The sequence below is a fragment of the Sciurus carolinensis genome, chromosome 5 (assembly GCF_902686445.1).
Source record: "Sciurus carolinensis chromosome 5, mSciCar1.2, whole genome shotgun sequence".
Classification (NCBI taxonomy): Eukaryota; Metazoa; Chordata; class Mammalia; order Rodentia; family Sciuridae; genus Sciurus; species Sciurus carolinensis.
This window is the reverse complement of record NC_062217.1, coordinates 55,006,041-55,024,011: the sequence shown is the minus strand read 5'-3', so window position 1 is coordinate 55,024,011 and position 17,971 is coordinate 55,006,041. Positions and strand designations below refer to the sequence as shown.

The following is a 17,971-nucleotide window of genomic DNA, read 5'->3' as shown; positions in this document are numbered from 1 at the left end:
ACTAATTAATGGAGTCACAAACAATTAAGAAATCCCTGTGCTATGGGAGAAGTAGGGCTACAGAAGAAAACCTGACATAATCCTGCCTTCAAAAAACTTAATATCATGGCAGGGGAGAGATAAACCAATGGAGGAATCAAAATCCAAAATATTACAAATTGTGATAAGTTTTAAAAAGTGAACAAAGCACTGAATGAGAGGGAGAATCATGTGCAAGGGAAGAGGCAAAAGGTCAAAGGTACTACTTCTAGGAGCTGATGCTCTAGTTAAATCCTCAACAATGAGAAGAGCAGTTGATGGAAGAGCATGTTGGACAAAAGGGAAAATGACCAAAACCCTCTGAGGACTCTTCTGCCCTCGCCTTTCCTGTTCTCATGCGTTGGTCTTCTCCCTCTGGCCAAGCTCACTGTACTCCTGATTGTCCTGATCTTGTCTTTTCCTTTCCCTTTTCCCACAACTTCCTTCTTTACTTTTCAGTCACCATATAATGTAGATTTGAAAAAGTCCAAAATCTTGGTCTAACAATTATTATTTATTATAAAGTAAATAAGTAACTTATATGTTCTTATTTTTAAATAGCAACCTTAATAAATATATATGTTCTCTTTAAATAAAGATCCACAGAACTTTATTTTGTGCCACACAATTTTCTTTCTTATGAATTAGTAAAATTTTACTAGAAAGAAAAACATTTATAATTCAGTAAATGACCAGTGAAATAAAGTTAGACGGTGTTTAAACAGTTTTACAATAATTCTCTGATAGGAAAGCTGAAATTAAACCTAACTTAACCAAGTCTTATGGGAAGGATGCCTAAGAATTCACAAAAAAGTTTTAAATATTTTCTTTTTCCTCTCATTTATAAACTAAATATCTATGAATCTGTTTTAAAACTTTAAACAGGTACAACTATAGAACCAAATGCATAGTCTCACATAATGGCTTTCTACACAGTACCATGAGAATCTTACATTTGGTAATATTAGTACTTAACATGTTTACAGCATCCGTACCTTGTTGTCTTCCCAATAAAGTGCAAAACATTCATCTCCAGGTTTCCACATTTTTGCATACTCCATAGGAATAGGTGATTCTAGAACTTTTTTGGCTTAATTGGGCCTGATCTTCTTTTGGGCCCACTATTGTAAAATATTTTCTCATCATAGTGTGTAGCTGTGACAGGTCCTGCTGGCTTAATCGGTCCTACTTGTCTTCCTTTCAGTGGCATTTCTGTCTCTCCATTTGGAACACCAACCAATGAAACTATTACCTTGGACAGAACTCTGGTGAATGTTTTCCAATTTTTACACCACTGAAAACTTTATTATTTATTGTTTATGATTTCTTGTCACAAAAATGATCAGGATTACCTGTTTGGTTTTCTAGTCTTCCATGTTTTGGGTTATTACAATCTATGGATTTTCTTTTGCTTCTGCATAAAATGAACCTTTTCCTGATCTCCTTTGCATAGGGTTCTCTCTTTTTCTAAAACTACCATCACTGTGCTGAGATCTTGGATATGAAACATTTTTAGATCTGTCATATCTAGAATATGGTGGATCACATTTAATTCTCTCTTCAACCCAAGTGATTCCTGTAGAAGCCTTGAACATTCAGAACCTCTATTTCTAGGTAATACACTTCCTTTTAACCAAACTTTGAATTTTGGGTGTCTCTTCAAAAACGAGAAGATTTTTCATTTCATGGATGCCTGCTATCACTTTGAGGAATATGTTTTGGTTGATTATTATCTTTTACTCCATTTTGTTTTATTTGACATTCTGTGTTGTCACTGATGAAGTTGCTACAGCTGTGACTTAGGTTCTGAAAGGTAAAACACCAAAGATTATCATATTAATGCAGAATTATTGAACTCCTATTTTAACATTCTCCTCATCTTCCCTCTTCATTATTTCAATTCCTCTTCACTTCCTTGGAGTTTTCTATTTCTAACATATGATTGTCCTGGTTATTAGAGAAGTAAAGCAATGATATGAACCAAGAAAAAAAAATGATGGATAATCCAAAGTCATCTGTATTTGTTGCTGAATGTTTGCATTTTTATAATGTAGCTATCTATATATGCTATTCTGGTAATTCATGTTCCAAAACATTGATAAAATAGAACTGCAAGTTGCTAACTCAGAAACTGCACATGTATAACACCTGTTCACCTCCTTTCTAAATCTTGCTCTAATTTAGAAATGTACAGCTATCATTATCATAGTCTAGTATTTGCAAACATGTTCCTTCTTAAATCTTTCTGGATATGAATTGATGTTTGTATTTCAAATAGATATGCTACTATAGAAAAGAATTGTTTGATTTATCAAAGTAATTAAGAGAAGTTACTACTTGGAAATACAGGGAAAAGTATCAAAAATAATAACAGATAATGTTCAACTTTAAACCAAAAGCAGCAACATGGTAAATATATACTAAAAGATAATATTTTAATGGCTGTATTTCATGTAGTAATTTTAATTCTGTTTCAATTTAATTTTTTATACTTTCTTCCTCTTGGTTCACGCAGTGTGTCTATAACTTTATTATCAAATACAATGATTAGTCTTTGGTGAACAATGCTTTTTTGTCATGCAGGTCATTTTTCTTCTTCTTTTTTTTTTTTTTTTTTTTTCTTTTTTGGTAGTGGGAATTGAAACCAGAAGTGCTTTGCCACAGAGTTATATCCCAATCCTTTTTATTTTGAGACAGGGTCTTGCTGAGTTGCTGAGGGTCTTGCTGAATTGCTGAGGTTAGCCTCGATTCAAATTTTTCTGCCTCAGAAGAAGTCACTTGGATTATAGATGTAACACCCCCCCAGGTTATAATTTTTCTGATATTTCTCCATAGTCAAAACAATTCCAAAGATGGGCACCACTGACAATTTGGCTGAGCCTGTTGCCTGTACTGCAAGAAAATCTCACTGACCTCTAGACATTATGCCAAAAGTACCTTCTGCCTATATCTCCAGTCACTATGATGACTACCAAAGCTATCACCATATATTTCCAAACACCCATTGGAAGCAAAAAAGATACCAGGTAAATTGTTTAGAGCAAAAGGAATAAAAAAGACCTTTAAAGGTTCTGAGTGACAAAACAAGTCACAGAGTAAAAATGAAGGTTCAAAATGGCAAGAAAACAAAACACCCCACTAAAACATCTCAACAAACCACTCAAAGCTGGAAGACAATCTCACAGATTTCTAAAAACCTTTAAAAGTAAAGGAAAATAACTTTCTACATAAAATTCTATAATCAAATCACCGACTAATTGTGACAAAGAATACAGATTTTGCAAATAGACAAGATTTCAAACACTAGCCAAGAGAGATGTAAAGTCAGATTTTACCCGAGAATATCTACCTTCTAAACAAAACACAGTGTCTTATTTTAACACCTGTACTCCATTAAAAATTTTTCTTTAGATAAGAAAAATGGTCACCTTCAATTGTACTGACATTGTTTATTTTGTCCAAAAGTAAAGATTCAGGGAAGTAAAATCAGTGGTGACCATAAGCAGGACAGGAATGAGCACTTCAACAGAAAGTACATATTAGCATTTTTTCCCCAGATATTATTAGAAAATCAAAAGTCACTGATATCTTTGATGGTCAGAAGGTACAAAAAACAGGTCATCATGACAGTAATTAAATATCTTGGAGTACAGATGGAAGGTAGATAACAATGTACACAGAAAAAGATTCAACTAGGTTTCACAGGTGGGGGAGAATTTGCTTTCAGTTCTTCTAAAAGAAAAAAAATTAGAGACTTCCTAGTCTACCATTTAGGATTAAGGGGTACTCTGAGTATGTGGAACAATACCTGAAAACTATATTAATAGGAAAATATCAAACTTCTTCCTTTGGTTCCATATCTAGTCTACTTGAAAAATTTCTGGACTTCTCTATTATTGTTCTTACTAACATCTAACACCTACATTTATGTATTCAATCACTCTTATACATTGACTTTTTTGCATCAAAAGTACAGTCCTAGAAAAGTGCACTAGAAATTCCTGCATTATTTGAAACAAATAAATAAGCTTAGAAAACTGCCTGAGAGTAAAGTGAAAAAGCATTCCATTTAACTCTTAAATATGATTTTCAATTATTGAATTTATGATATAAATGAGACTACAAAATCATAAGTAATTTTACTAATGAACATGCTACTTCCGTTTGGCCTTCTGTAGAAGGGGAATGCATCAAAACACATTGGGGTAGATTTAAAAAGAGTTCAAATGATTGCAGGAAAAGTGTGGCTCTACACAAGAAAAGTAAGTTTACAAAAGAGAAAAACTATCTGTGACATGCTGTAAAGAACACTGAGCTTAAAACCAAATAAACTACTCCCCTAAATCCTAGTAATGAGTCTTTGACAAAGTCACAAAAACTCCAGTTTCTTCATCTGTAAAGTGTGGATAATGATACCTACCACAGGATTATGGTGAAGACTCAATTTGAAAATATGTAAAATTACTTTCTAAAGGATTGATACAGGGCCTTTGGAAGTAAAATGACCACTAGAATTAAATCCCAATGCTACCTCTGAGCAGCTGTGTGACCCTGCAGAATAAGGAAGATGTTACTTACTTCTTTCTTTGTCTCAGTTACTCCTGATAGTTACTGAACACTGACCACAAAGGGGTCAGCTCTGTTGTAGTCAGTATTTATGAAGCAGGAGGTAAGAGCCATACCCTTCTACCCTGTGGTACTTCAGTTATAATGGGAAAAGGCAGACAGCAAATAAGTTAACAGAACAAATAATATAGCTTAAAACTGTGATAAAATTTGTGAAGGAACTAAACGAACTAAGATAAAGCTAATGGGTTATACCAATGTAGGAAAAACAATTTCTCTGAAGTAGTGATGTTTCAGTTGAGCTCTAAATAATGAGAAATGCTATAAAAATAGGGAAGAGTGGTCTAAGGGGAGGGAACATCACATACAAAGGTCCTGGGTTAGTAACCTGCTTCATGAATTCTAAGTGAAAACATAATCAGCATTAATTATTAATTTCTAAGGGAAAATACTTTGCATTCTAATATCCCCAAATTGATATCCACTTATGCTAATAAAAACACCAAATCCAAGAACCAATGATCACACATAAACTAATATTAGTTTTAATCTCATATGGCATTTTTCTTTCATTAATTATTCAAAGATATACTGTTGTTTTCCTGTTCTCAAATTCTTTCATAGCTATGACACACACTAAACCAAAGATTAAGTTTAAAATAAACACACTTCTTATACTTAATGTTCATAAAATTAGCTTTTAGTATCCAAAACCCCTATAAAAGAGAGAAAAGTCAATATAAAAAGTGGGGATTATAAAGCAGATAATTGCAACTATAAATAAACAAATCACGAGAACTCTAAGAAAGTGCAATATGCAGCAACAACACAACTGCAAAGAAGTCCCTGTCCAGCATGCTCAAAATGCATGCAAATCCAAGCTGGTCCCTGTAATACAAGAAAAAAAATGTCTAGTTCAAGAAAATTCCTCATATAGTTAAAAAAGAAAGAGCTTACTTCAGGGCACAACAATATCCCCATTTTACAGACAAGGAAGCTGAGGAGGCTTGGCCAAGGTCACACAACTAGCACAAGGTAGGGCATGGATTAACCATCCATTCAGGTTCCAAGCCTCTTTATTAACTTCCCTCACACATACCTCTCCTCAAGCAAAACTACCAGTTTACTACTAACTTTAATCATTAATAACTCTGAGTTATTTTTGCTATTTTCTCCTGGAACTCAGGTTAGGATTACCATAAAACATTTATTTTTGCTAGGGTTTTTTTAAAAAAAGCACTAGTTGGACAATCTTCATTAAATAAAACTACACTTGGTTTGGGTAACTTAGCTGACTCATCTCCCTTTCCTTTTCTGTAAACTTGTTGTAGAAATATGGTTATATCACAAATTTCATACCTTAAACATGCTATTACAATTAGATGAATCTTAATTTTTTTATCTCTAAAACTGTTCTGTCATGTTCTTTGCAGAGAGTCAGTTTTACCTTTCTCCATAAGTTACTATAGTCACCCTAAAACAGAGCTTTGTTTTCTGATAAAACTAATGTCTTGTTCCAAGCACTTTCAACTTACCAGGCTCACACACATGTCCAAACCTGCTCAGTGCCCAGACATGTCTCAGGCCTCTTCCTTCTAGCTTCTCAAGTCTTAGCTCAGATTTCACTTTTTCAGAAAGAACCATCTTCCCCAACCCCAGGGAGACTGAATCAGCAGCTCTTCCTATATGCTCTGGTACCAGCAGAGCAGCACACTGCTCTAGCCTCTGCTTTGCTAGACTTTAAGAATCCCTGATCTGTTTTGTTGACAAATATCTCTCTTCCAACACAGTACCTGGCACATGGTAAATCCATAAATGACACTTTAGAAGGAATAAATGACCACTCTCTGGTACTTTTCAGAGCAAATAAACTTTGCTTTTATGAAGAAAAAATAATTTTGAAAAATAAAGGTCTTCTGACTACTGCCATATACCACTGTGGAAGCAAAATCTCTTATACTCTTTAGTCTGTGCTTTCCTAACAACTTCAAGAGAAGAGTACTATCTCTGTAACCCCTCTATGAACATGATAATATTTTTTCTCCTATAGATGATATTTAAAGCAGGAGATGAGGACAAGGTTTTCCTGTGCCCATTCATTATATTCCTTATAACCCTAAAAACCTTATTTTCTTCCTTCCAACCAACCCGATAAGCACATCAGTCACATTCATTTCTTAGAAAACTCTTCTGAAATTGTATTATTTTCAACTTTCTAGCATATATAAAATAACTCTAGAATTGTGAAATTATATGTAACACTGCTAATTTACTATCATCCCCATGCTACTATGATTAATGCCTCCTCTCATTAATGCCATCTGCTCAATGGTACAGTGGTGGACCTAGGCAAGCCACCTTGTTGATAAATGGGGCACGTATACATGAAGCACTAGACTCATGGGCCAAAAATCATTTAGAAATAAACTTTGTTATTTTGTTTTAATTCAAATATTTGTATTCATTGAAGAAAATATACTGGAAAACCATAAATAAAGATAAAGTATCATCACTTTTTATCACATTTGTAAAAACTGAAGGGATAAATGTATAACAAGTCAAACTGTCATATAGGAAGCATCAGTCAACTGCAAAATACTAAATTTAACTTTCATCATCTCTTCTTCCAAGCTGATTAATATTTTCCAGGATCATGAGTACAACGACTTTAAATTCAGTATTATTCTATCATACATGTTCCTGTGAATGTCACATTCAACTACTGCTAGTCAAAAAAAATCTCTTACAATTTAGATACCAAAACATGCTAGTGAAAATTTAGCTCATGTTTTAAGGGACATAAAAATTTAAATCAAGGGAATTCTTAAAAAGAAATACCACAGGGATGTTCATTTATGGGCTAGAATACTATTTCTTAAAAGATCATGGTACCCCAGTACAACAGGTTATCTACTGACATGTAAACTGCTCCAAGGAGAATAACTGAAATGCTCTAACAATTAAACAAAAACAAATCATTAGATATTTGTGACAAAAAGATGGCGTAAAATGATTAGTATATGAATTTATTACACTACAGCAGAAAGAGAACACTAACAGTCTTTTGTCTATATTTAAACCATTTTTTCCTTTTTTTTCCAAAATTCTCAACTAATTCTTTTCAATTTCACAAATTAGGACTTTTGGGGTAAAATATATTTTGCTATTGAGTATAAATCTATCATGATCACAGGACCCTAAAAATGTCTACTAGTTCAAAATTTATATTTGTTTCCTCTATAAAAATATTCTGTATGATTCTGAAATTAGAAAGTATAAAGAGTAGGAACTATTTCCTGTTTCTAACAAGTACATGTAGACATGAGTGGTTATTAGATAATGATGTTTTCCAGGTAATATAAAAATAAAAATCTTTAAAATATATTGTGGAGGAGGCAAGAAGAGCAATAACCCATATGATAAAAGTATCATGCTACATTAAATGTCATTCTTGACTATTCTTTTCAAAACAGCCATCTCCACGATTATATTGCATTTCATCTACAGGTATTCTCCAGCTTGTCCTCTAACCACACTACTTCACTATTTTTCTAAGTCTATAATGAGCGGTGTGCTAGACCCAGCTTGAACATCTTATAAGAAAAGGTGTGAACTGGCTGTTAAACTGCAGATAACCTGAAATCAGCCATGGTGGGAGTATTTACACCACAGAAATGAGCACAAGCTGAGTCAGGCATCTCTTGCTTTTCACTTCTATGTCTTAACTAAGAGCCAGCTGTGAGGCATGCACCAGCACACTGGTGATGCCTAGGAACCCAGTAAATACTTTCCATTCTCATCTCTCAGCATTTTCTTCATACTCCTCCTTCTCATTAGCTGTTTTCTCATCTCCTTTGTTGACTCTTCCACTTCACTTGATCTCTAAATTCAACTGTCTGCTTGACAACACTCCTGATCTTTGAAACTTAGCTTGTCTTAAAACCAAACTCTTTCTATTTCCTACCAAAATAAATAGGTGCTTAGACATGTAGCAAGAAGGAAAACTTATGAGTTGGGAAAAAGGCAGACAAGCTTCCAAATCCCAGTTCTTTACTTTTTATAGGTAATATATTTTCTCTTTCAAGTCTGTTTGCTTATATATAAAATAATATAACAATATATATTTTACATTTATACATGATTAAATGAATTAAGAGTGTACAAAGCACCTACCTCAGTTCCTGAAACACAGTAGATGCTCAATAAATGGCAATTATTATTTTATGGTTAGTAAATGTTTAAAGGAATGGAGGAGGAAATTAATTGGGGAAGGGGACAGAAGAATGGCAAAACTGAAAAAGACTCATGCATTCTAGTATTCTGAGAAAAGCAACATCCATCTTACACAAATCTAAATATCAAAGAAAATCAATTATATGTCATATGCCATAATGTAGATTTAATATGCAATCACTACATAAGGGATAAACTTCAGGTCACTAATGTTCAATTATATCAGATATGGCATCTACCAAGAAAATTTCAAAAATTCAAAACAAAATATAGCTGGACCATTTTGAATTTAAGAGTACCTCTAATAATATGTTACTAAAACTGTGAGCAAAGAAACTAAAAAAACCTACACAAGCTGGGCATAATGGTGCACACCTATAATCCCATTGACTTGGGAGGCTGAGGCAAGAGGATCTTTAAGTTCAAGGGCAGCCTCCACAGTTTAGCAAGACCCTGTCTCAAACACACACACACACACACACACAAACACACACATACACACACACACACAAATAAAACAGCTGGAGATGTAGCTCAGAGGTAAAGCACCATAGTTTGATCTCCATTACTGTAAAAGAGAAGAACCATCCACACAATCTCTTTTCATGACACTTCATAAAGACTTATTCTGAAAAATTAAGTCCTTTGGAGTAGCCCCTAGTTAAAGTTGAAGATGTTTATAACAGTGCTGAATATATTACTAGCCTATAAAAAATCAACATTTACAATACATTCAGAATAATTACGATTTCTAAAATATGCATCTTAGAAATCATGAATTTCAAAGCAATTAATAAGGCACTTAAATTATTATCTACATTTCTATGTATTTATAATGTTGAAATATATAGTGTTTGGAAAAGCAAGAGAAAGACCAACAGAATGAAGTCTGGCAAAGACACTTCAAGGGTGACCATATGCGAAGTTTTCCTATCAATTCTGTTACTTTTATTGTACCCACGAAGCCAGGATCAAGAGAATATAAAAATCATCTACAAGCACAACAACCTTCCCTCTATATGTGAATAAATTTATCTTGGAGCTGTTTGCACTTCTGTGAGTTGTGATGAATCTCTTCCATGTGATGTCTCATTAAAAAGTATTTAGGGCAGAAAAGCTGCTACTGATAGACAAATATTTAAAAACAATGAAACTGCAAACCAAGCAGTGTTCAATTATGCCTGATTAAAGCATTTCCTAAGCATTAAAAAAAAAACCTAATTATCTTATTTTGGTACCAAACTTTTGAAATGAAAGACTAAATATTATTATAAGTTACAAATATGCCAGGAAACCTACTCTCCACTTTGTGAGATAAACCAAATCACAAACTAAAGCGATACAGGGATGTTTATTGAAAAGGATGTTTATTTATCCTTTGCTTAGTATAAACTAAAGAAGAAAATAATATGTATATAAGAGCATAGCAGAAGAATGTATTTAAATACATTATTGTATTTAAATACAATAATGAAATGTGGTTTGGTTTCTTTGTAAACTAGCCATTCTTCAAAACCACTACATCAAATCAAAGAGGAGATACTATTATCAATTTGGAACTCATTATGACTTAGGAGACACTATAACAGTTAAAAGGAAATGGATGGGAATAGGAAGATGAAAGGAAATCAAAGAAGATGTGGGTGGGATTATGTAAAAAGGGGTTGGAACAAGAATACCAAGAAGTCAGAGTTGGGAAGAAGTGAGAGAGTTGTGAAGATGCAGCAGAGACTCTCCTGCTGGCCTTTCAGAAGCAAATACCCCATACTATTGCCTAAGTGTGATCCATGTGGCAAGAACCTGAGGGACAGCTTGTTGGAGCTGAAAGCAGTCTACAGCCAATATTAAGCAAGAAAACAGTATTCAGCACTCTATCCACAAGGAACTGAATTCTGCTAACAATTAGTGAGCCTGTTGGAGGAACTTGGGCCTCAGGCTAGACCACAATTTTGACACACAGAAATTTCAAGATAATAAATTTACATTTTTTTAAGAAGCTGACTGGGGCAATTAATTACACAGTAACAGAAAACTAATATTTCATGCTTTACAACTAAAACAATACTGTTCTTCCATGTTACTGCTTATAATTCTATATTAAAGATTTTTATATTTAAAATATTAAAGATTTAATATTTTTATATCTATATTAAAGATTTTTTTCTCAAATAATATGTGGCTTTTTCTATATAATCTAGCAAAAAAAAAACTTCCACTTTTAAGAAACCTGAATACTTCAAATCTGATTTTTTTAAAAAGCATATTACCTCTAAACTTCTTTGACTGAATTGAAAATATAACTCAAAGCAAAAACTGGATTTAAAAGTATAATTACTTAGTTTTTTGGAATCATATTTTTAAAACTTACTCTTTAGAAAACATTTACCATATTCCATTCTTAGGAAAAAAAGACACATATTTAACATACTTAATTTTTCAGTATTTATGTTACTCACTGAAGTAGATCACATTAAGAAATATATTACACTCTACTATCTTCCTTATCCCCATATGCATTCTACTGTCATGTACAACTAATTAGAACAAATTTTTAAAAGATTAAAAAAAATACATTACATTGTGAAAGCACATTTTATTACTGTGTGAACATTTTTTACACAGTTAAACCTACCATCTATTAAAAGTAAAGTCAGGAGAGGTTATTTGGTGGAATTACTTATCATACAATCAGGGGGCAAAATAAGGTGCATGGTGTGTTTTCAGAATATAACAAAATTTTCTTCTGTGCTTTTGTCAAGTGAGAAATGCACTAAATGAAATTTTAAATACTCAGAATAGAGGTTCATATCATCAGCTGCTTTATTAAAACTTTTTGTATAATTTCAAATAAAAAATGACCTTTAAAAAGAAATTTATCTCAAAAAACCAAAGGATGAATGATCTCGCTGATAAGGGGATGATTACACATAATGGGCGGTGGGAGGGGAGCAAGAATGGAGGAAGGAGAGACTGTATAGAGGGAAAAGAGGGGTGGGAGGGGTGGGGGGAAGAGGAAAATAACAGAATGAATCAATCACTATTACCCTATGTAAATGTATGATTACACAAATGGTATGCCTCTACTTCATGTACAAACAGAGAAACAACATGTATCCCTTTGTTTACAATAAAAATAAATTTTTAAAAAATTTATTTAAAAAAAAAAAGAATCTAATTTAGCCTTACCTTCCACATATAAAGTACCCATTTTAGATTCCAGGAAATCATATAATGTGCTCGGTGCTGATGGTCTTCCATTTCCCAAGTCTTCTTCATCTTCAGATCTTACTCGACTAATGCCTTTTCCTCAGACAGACATACATATATATGTGTGTGTGTGTGTGTGTGTGTGTGTATGTTTATATATATTTATATATCATATATGGAAAACTGGAAGGAGAAAATACATTGAAACATAATCAACAACCATTTCAAGCAGGATGTTATATTTATTTCTTTTTATATTTTTATATATATTCTAATATTTTAATAATAAAAAGAATTATATTAAATAGTACCTTCAGTCCATCTGCCCCATTTTCTTAGATGTGGAACACCCATACAAACTTAAAGTGAGCAACAAATATACCACTTACAGTGACTTTGAAATAATTATTATGTTCATGGAATTAAAAACTTGGAACTTAATGGGTTAATCCTCTAAATGAGCTATCTAGAAATTTGAATTTGCTTATATAACTTATCTTCTAAGAAAAAAAAGTCATCTTAATATTTTATTTGATAATGGAATTTTATTTTTGTTTTTATTGATGCATTGTAATTATATATAATAGTGGGATTTGTTATGTTATATTCATACATGTGCATAATTTCATCAATCTCATTTCCCATCAATCTCTTTGCTTCCCTTCCTCTGTCCCCAGACCTGCTTGTTGTACTTATCTCCCTTCTGTTATTGTTATTTTAATTGGTGCATTATAATTATATATAATTTATCTACATGCATATAATTATAAAATGTGGGCTTCGCTGTGGTAAATTCATACATAGACACAGCATAGTTTGGTAGATTTCATTCCCCAGTACATCCAGATGACCTTCTCTCCTCCCTTCCTCCTGATTCCCTTCCTCTACTTTATTGGTCTCCTGTCTATTTTCATGAAATTTTCCTCTACTTTTAAAAATTATTTCTGCCTCCCAACTCTTCTCTACTTCTACATATGAGAGAAAACATTCAACCCTTGGTTTTTTAGAGTGACTTATTTCACTTAGAATAATGTTCTTCAATTCCATTTATTAGCAAACGGTATAATTTCATTCTTCTTCATACTGAGTAAAATTCCATTGTAATCACAAAAATTAAAAAAAAATATATTAAGAATGGGACTTGAAAAATCACATAATACCTTTCACCATGCAATAATTCAAGAATAATGCCAAATAAAATGTATTTTCTTATTAATTTTAAAATTTGTCCAGATGGTTTAGTCATTTACAAAAGTGGCATATTTCTAGAAATAATCAATAGAACTAGTCACTTTATGTCATACTTAACCCTGTTAAATAAGGCACTGTTAGACATAGTTTATATAAATGCAGAAAGATTCACAGTAACCTACAAACATGTCTATGGTTCCAAACTCACAATCTTTCCATTTACCATGCTACACAAGGTTATAGCCTTCACAGTAACAAAACTCAGTGTCTTTTGATAACATATTATTCTGAAAGGCAAATAATAATACCTGGCACATTGCCTAATAAGCTATACCTCTTGGAGGTACACTCAGAACAGGTTTTTGTTTATGAGGGTTAAGAAGTACACTCATTGCTGCTTCTAAGTTACCAACATTATCCATAGAGCTTACCTGGATGTTTCCTTACTGAAGTCCACTTCTGTTATATGCTTCAAGTGCCTTCTTATCAGTCTGTAAGGGATGAATAGAAAGCTATGTTGACAATCTGTAAATAAATTGAGGTATGCATTTTAACTATTTACTGTCCTTTAACTCAAAATTACATTTCATATTTATGGGAAAAATCATACGAATACAACATTCAATTGCTATTTGCTCATACTGATAATCAAGGAAAAATCTGTATGAAAACATATTGTGCCTTGAGTACTCTCTAACTTAGCAAGTCCCATTGCAAATGTAAAACTGAAAATGAAAATCTTACATAATAAACTCTTTTAAAATAATATAAAGAAGAGAAAATTACCCCATGAACATTTTTCAAGGTAAAAAAATGGAAAAATTTTGATACTTCTCCATAGAAGAGAGGAAATATAATTTATACAGCACCTCTCCAAAACCTCAATGATGGATTGAGACTATTTTTTAAAAAATGTTAATTTTGTGATTGATCCTTTAACCTTATCAGTTTTCTATAGACACTTTCCTGTTTCCCCTCTGCATTAGTTCACTTTTCTTTCTGTCAAACTTCCCTGTTTCAGTTACCAAGCACTCATATTGAAATTACTTCTGGCACCACCACCACCTCTTCCAAGTGTCTTGATCTTTAGTAAAAGAGAAACATAAAACAGATGTAAGTAAACAGAATTTTTAAAAATCCTTAAAAAAATAACCTACTACTAAAATACCTGGCAAAATTAGGTAATTAAAAGTTCCCTTAATTATGTTTTACATAAAAAATGAAATAGCTTATTATTTTAAATAACACAGATAACACATAAGTACTAGCCATCATTTCTTCTCACAAGTCCAGGTCAGGCAATACAAATTTTACAGGACTATAAACTTTAAGTCTCTCTAAGGCAAGTCATCAAAATAAACTTAAGTGTACAGCAATATAAAAGAAAACAGGGGGTTTTCAAGATGGCGAACTAGAGGGTGGCTGCATTTCATGTTGCTCCAGGACGCAGGATTCAAAAGAGGACATAGTGAGAGACTTGGGACCAACTCAAAGCCGCCGGGTCTCTCCCATTGGGGAGGCATCCCGGATGGGGCAGTAGTCCCAGAACACAGGGAACTTTGTGAAGTAGAGTTGCCCAGTGAGACGCCCCTCCCCCCACCGGAGCGGTAAACACAGACAACTGGGATCATCGTAGAGGTGGCTGCTCAGCACACTGGTTGGACTCGGAGCAACCACTGGGGCTCCGGGCGGCTGCCTGAGGAGGAGCTGCATGGCGAGTTGTTTGGACTCAGAACCACCGCTTCTGAACACCGGGGAGCTGCCCGGAGGAAGAGAAGGAACGTGGCAGGTTGCTTGGTCTAGGAGTGACTGCATCAGAGCTACAGGCAGTTGCCAGAGGAGGAGGCAAGTGATGAGTTGTTTGGACTCAAAGCGACCACTCCTGAACACCGGTGGCTAGCCTGGAGGAGGAGCGCGGTGGGTTGCTTGGTCTCCGAGTGACCACTCCTGAACACCCAGGGGGCTACCCCGAGGATGAGGAGGAACAGGGTGGGTCACTTGGACTCGGAGTAACTGCCTAGGGCTACGGGCAGTTGGTGGGAGGAGGAGACGTGAAGTGAGTTGCTTGGACTCCTAGTGATTGCGTTGGAACACCGGGTGGCTGTCCGGAGGAAGAGGTGTGTGACGGGTCTCTGGGACTCAGAGCTATTGTACGGGGCTCCAGGTGGTGGCTCAGAGGAGGGGCCGCATAGCCAGGCGATTAGGTGCAAAACATGGTCCGGGGACCTAGGCGGCTTCTTGGTGAAAGAGCCGCACAGAGACACGCTTAGGGGCTGAGCGAAGGTTCCAGGCCTGCAGGCAGATTCTCTGAGGAGAGGCAGCCTAAGGAGACTCATCTGTGAAGGGTGAGGCTCCCAGGCCCAGAAGGTAGGTCCGGGCCCCTGGGAACGTTGCAGAGGAAGGCAGCCCAGTCCAGGTGGTAGTAGTAGATTGAGGGGAACATCTAGGAGGGGAACTGACCAACGAGACCTCCCCACCGGGTGAGTATTCCCCGCCGGGTGAGGATTTCCCACAAGGATGGTAAAACCAGAGACACAGGCACAAACAGGCCTTCCCTCAGCCTGCAACCTAGTTCCCCTTTGGATGACCATTGGTCAACAAGTGGAGGCACCTCTGCCCACTAGCAGGGAATATACGCCACCTGAGGGTCACCACCCCTAGAGAGGCAGCTACCTTGTGGAGCATCGCATTATCAACTTCCTCCAAGAAGGCTACCGAAGGATAAGAGGGGATATACTAACAATCTTCAGGGACATTATAAGTCAATAGAGGAAATCTGCAATATCTTAATGATCCACTGATTCATGAACAATATGAGAAAACAAGGGAAGAAAATGCCCCAAACAAATCTAGATGTTACATCAATAAAATCCAATGACAGCATGGCAGAAGAAATGACAGAAAGGGAGTTCAGAATGTACATAATTAAAATGATTAGGGAAGCAAACGATAAGATGAAAGAGCAAATGCAGGCACTGAATGATCACACCAATAGACAGTTAAAAGAGCAAATACAGGAAGCAAAATATCATTTCAATAAAGAGTTAGAGATATTGGAAAAAAAAAACAAACAGAAAGCCTTGAAATGAAGGAAGCAATAAACCAAATTAAGAACTCCATAGAAAGCATAACCAATAGGATAGAACACCTGGAAGACAGAACCTCAGATATTGAAGACAAAATATTTAACCTTGAAAACAAAGTTGAACAAACAGAGAAGATGTTAAGAAATCATGAACAAAATCTACAAGAACTATGGGATATCATGAAAAGGCCAAATTTGAGAATTATTGGGATTGAGGAAGGCTTAGAGAAACAAACCAAAGGAATGAACAATCTAATTGAAGAAATAATATCAGAAAATTTCCCAAATCTGAAGAATGAAATGGAAAATCAGGTCCAAGAGGCTTATAGGACTCCAAATACACAAAATTACAACAGACCCACACCAAGGCACATTATAATGAAAATACCTAACATACAAAATAAAGACAGAATTTTAAAGTCTGTGAGAGAAAAGAACCAAATTACATTCAGGGGGAAACCAATATGGATATCAGCAGATTTTTCAATCCAGACCCTAAAAGCTAGAAGGGCCTGGAACAATATTTTTCAAGCTCTGAAAGAAAATGGTTGCCAACCAAGAATTTTATACCCAGCAAAACTTACCTTCAAATTTCACGATGAAATAAAATCATTCCATGATAAACAAAAGCTAAAAGAATTTACAAAAAGAAAGTCAGCATTACAGAATATTCTCAGCAAAAATATTCCATGAGGAAGAGATAAAAAACAAAGAAGCATATCAGCAAAGGGAGGAATTATCCTAAAGGAACTGTCAAATAAAGGAGGAACCAAGGTGTGTCAAATAAATAAATAAATAAATAAATAAATAAATAAAATTCAATAAATGAACCAATGACCGGGAATACAAATCATATCTCAATAAAAACCCTGAATGTTAATAGCCTGAATTCATCAATCAAAAGACATAGACTGGCAGATTGGATTAAAAAGAAAAATCCAACAATATGTTGCCTACGAGAAACTCACCTCATAGAAAGAAATACCCATAGACCAAAGGTGAAAGGATGGGGAAAAACATACCATGCACATGGACTCAGCAAAAAAGCTGGAGTATCCATCCTCATTTCAGATAATGTGGACTTCAAATCAAAATTAGTCACAGGAAAAAGGAAGGACATTTCATACTGCTTAAGGGAAGCATAAATCAGCAAGATATAACAATCATAAACATCTATGCCCCAAACAGTGGCTCATCCATGTATGTCAAACAAAACCTTCTCAATTTTAGAAACCAAATAGACCATAACACAATAATGCTAGGTGATTTTAACAGGCCTCTCTCACCACTGGACAGATCTTCCAAACAAAAATTGAACAAAGAAACCATAGATCTCAATAACACAATCAATAATTTAGACTTAACAGACATTTATAGAATATACTATCCAACCAAGAGCGAATACACTTTCTTCTCAGAAGCACATGGATCCTTCACTAAAATAGACCATATATTATGCCACAAAGTTAATGTTAGCAAATACAAGAAGATAGAGACACTACCTTGTATTCTTTCAGATCATAATGGATTGAAGTTAGAAATAAATGAAAGAGTAAAAAACAGAAACTACTCCAACACCTGGAGATTAAACAATACGCTATTATATGATGAATGGATAACAGAAGATTTTAGGAAGGAAATTTAAAAATTTTTAGAGGAAAATGAGAACAA

At 34.5% G+C, this 17,971-nt stretch overlaps 1 pseudogene; it reads right to left on the bottom strand.

The window, feature by feature from the left end:
• Positions 1–998: 998 nt before the first annotated feature.
• The window catches only part of LOC124985588 (tudor domain-containing protein 3-like), a 102,900-nt pseudogene continuing 85,927 nt past the window's right edge, over positions 999–17,971 (bottom strand).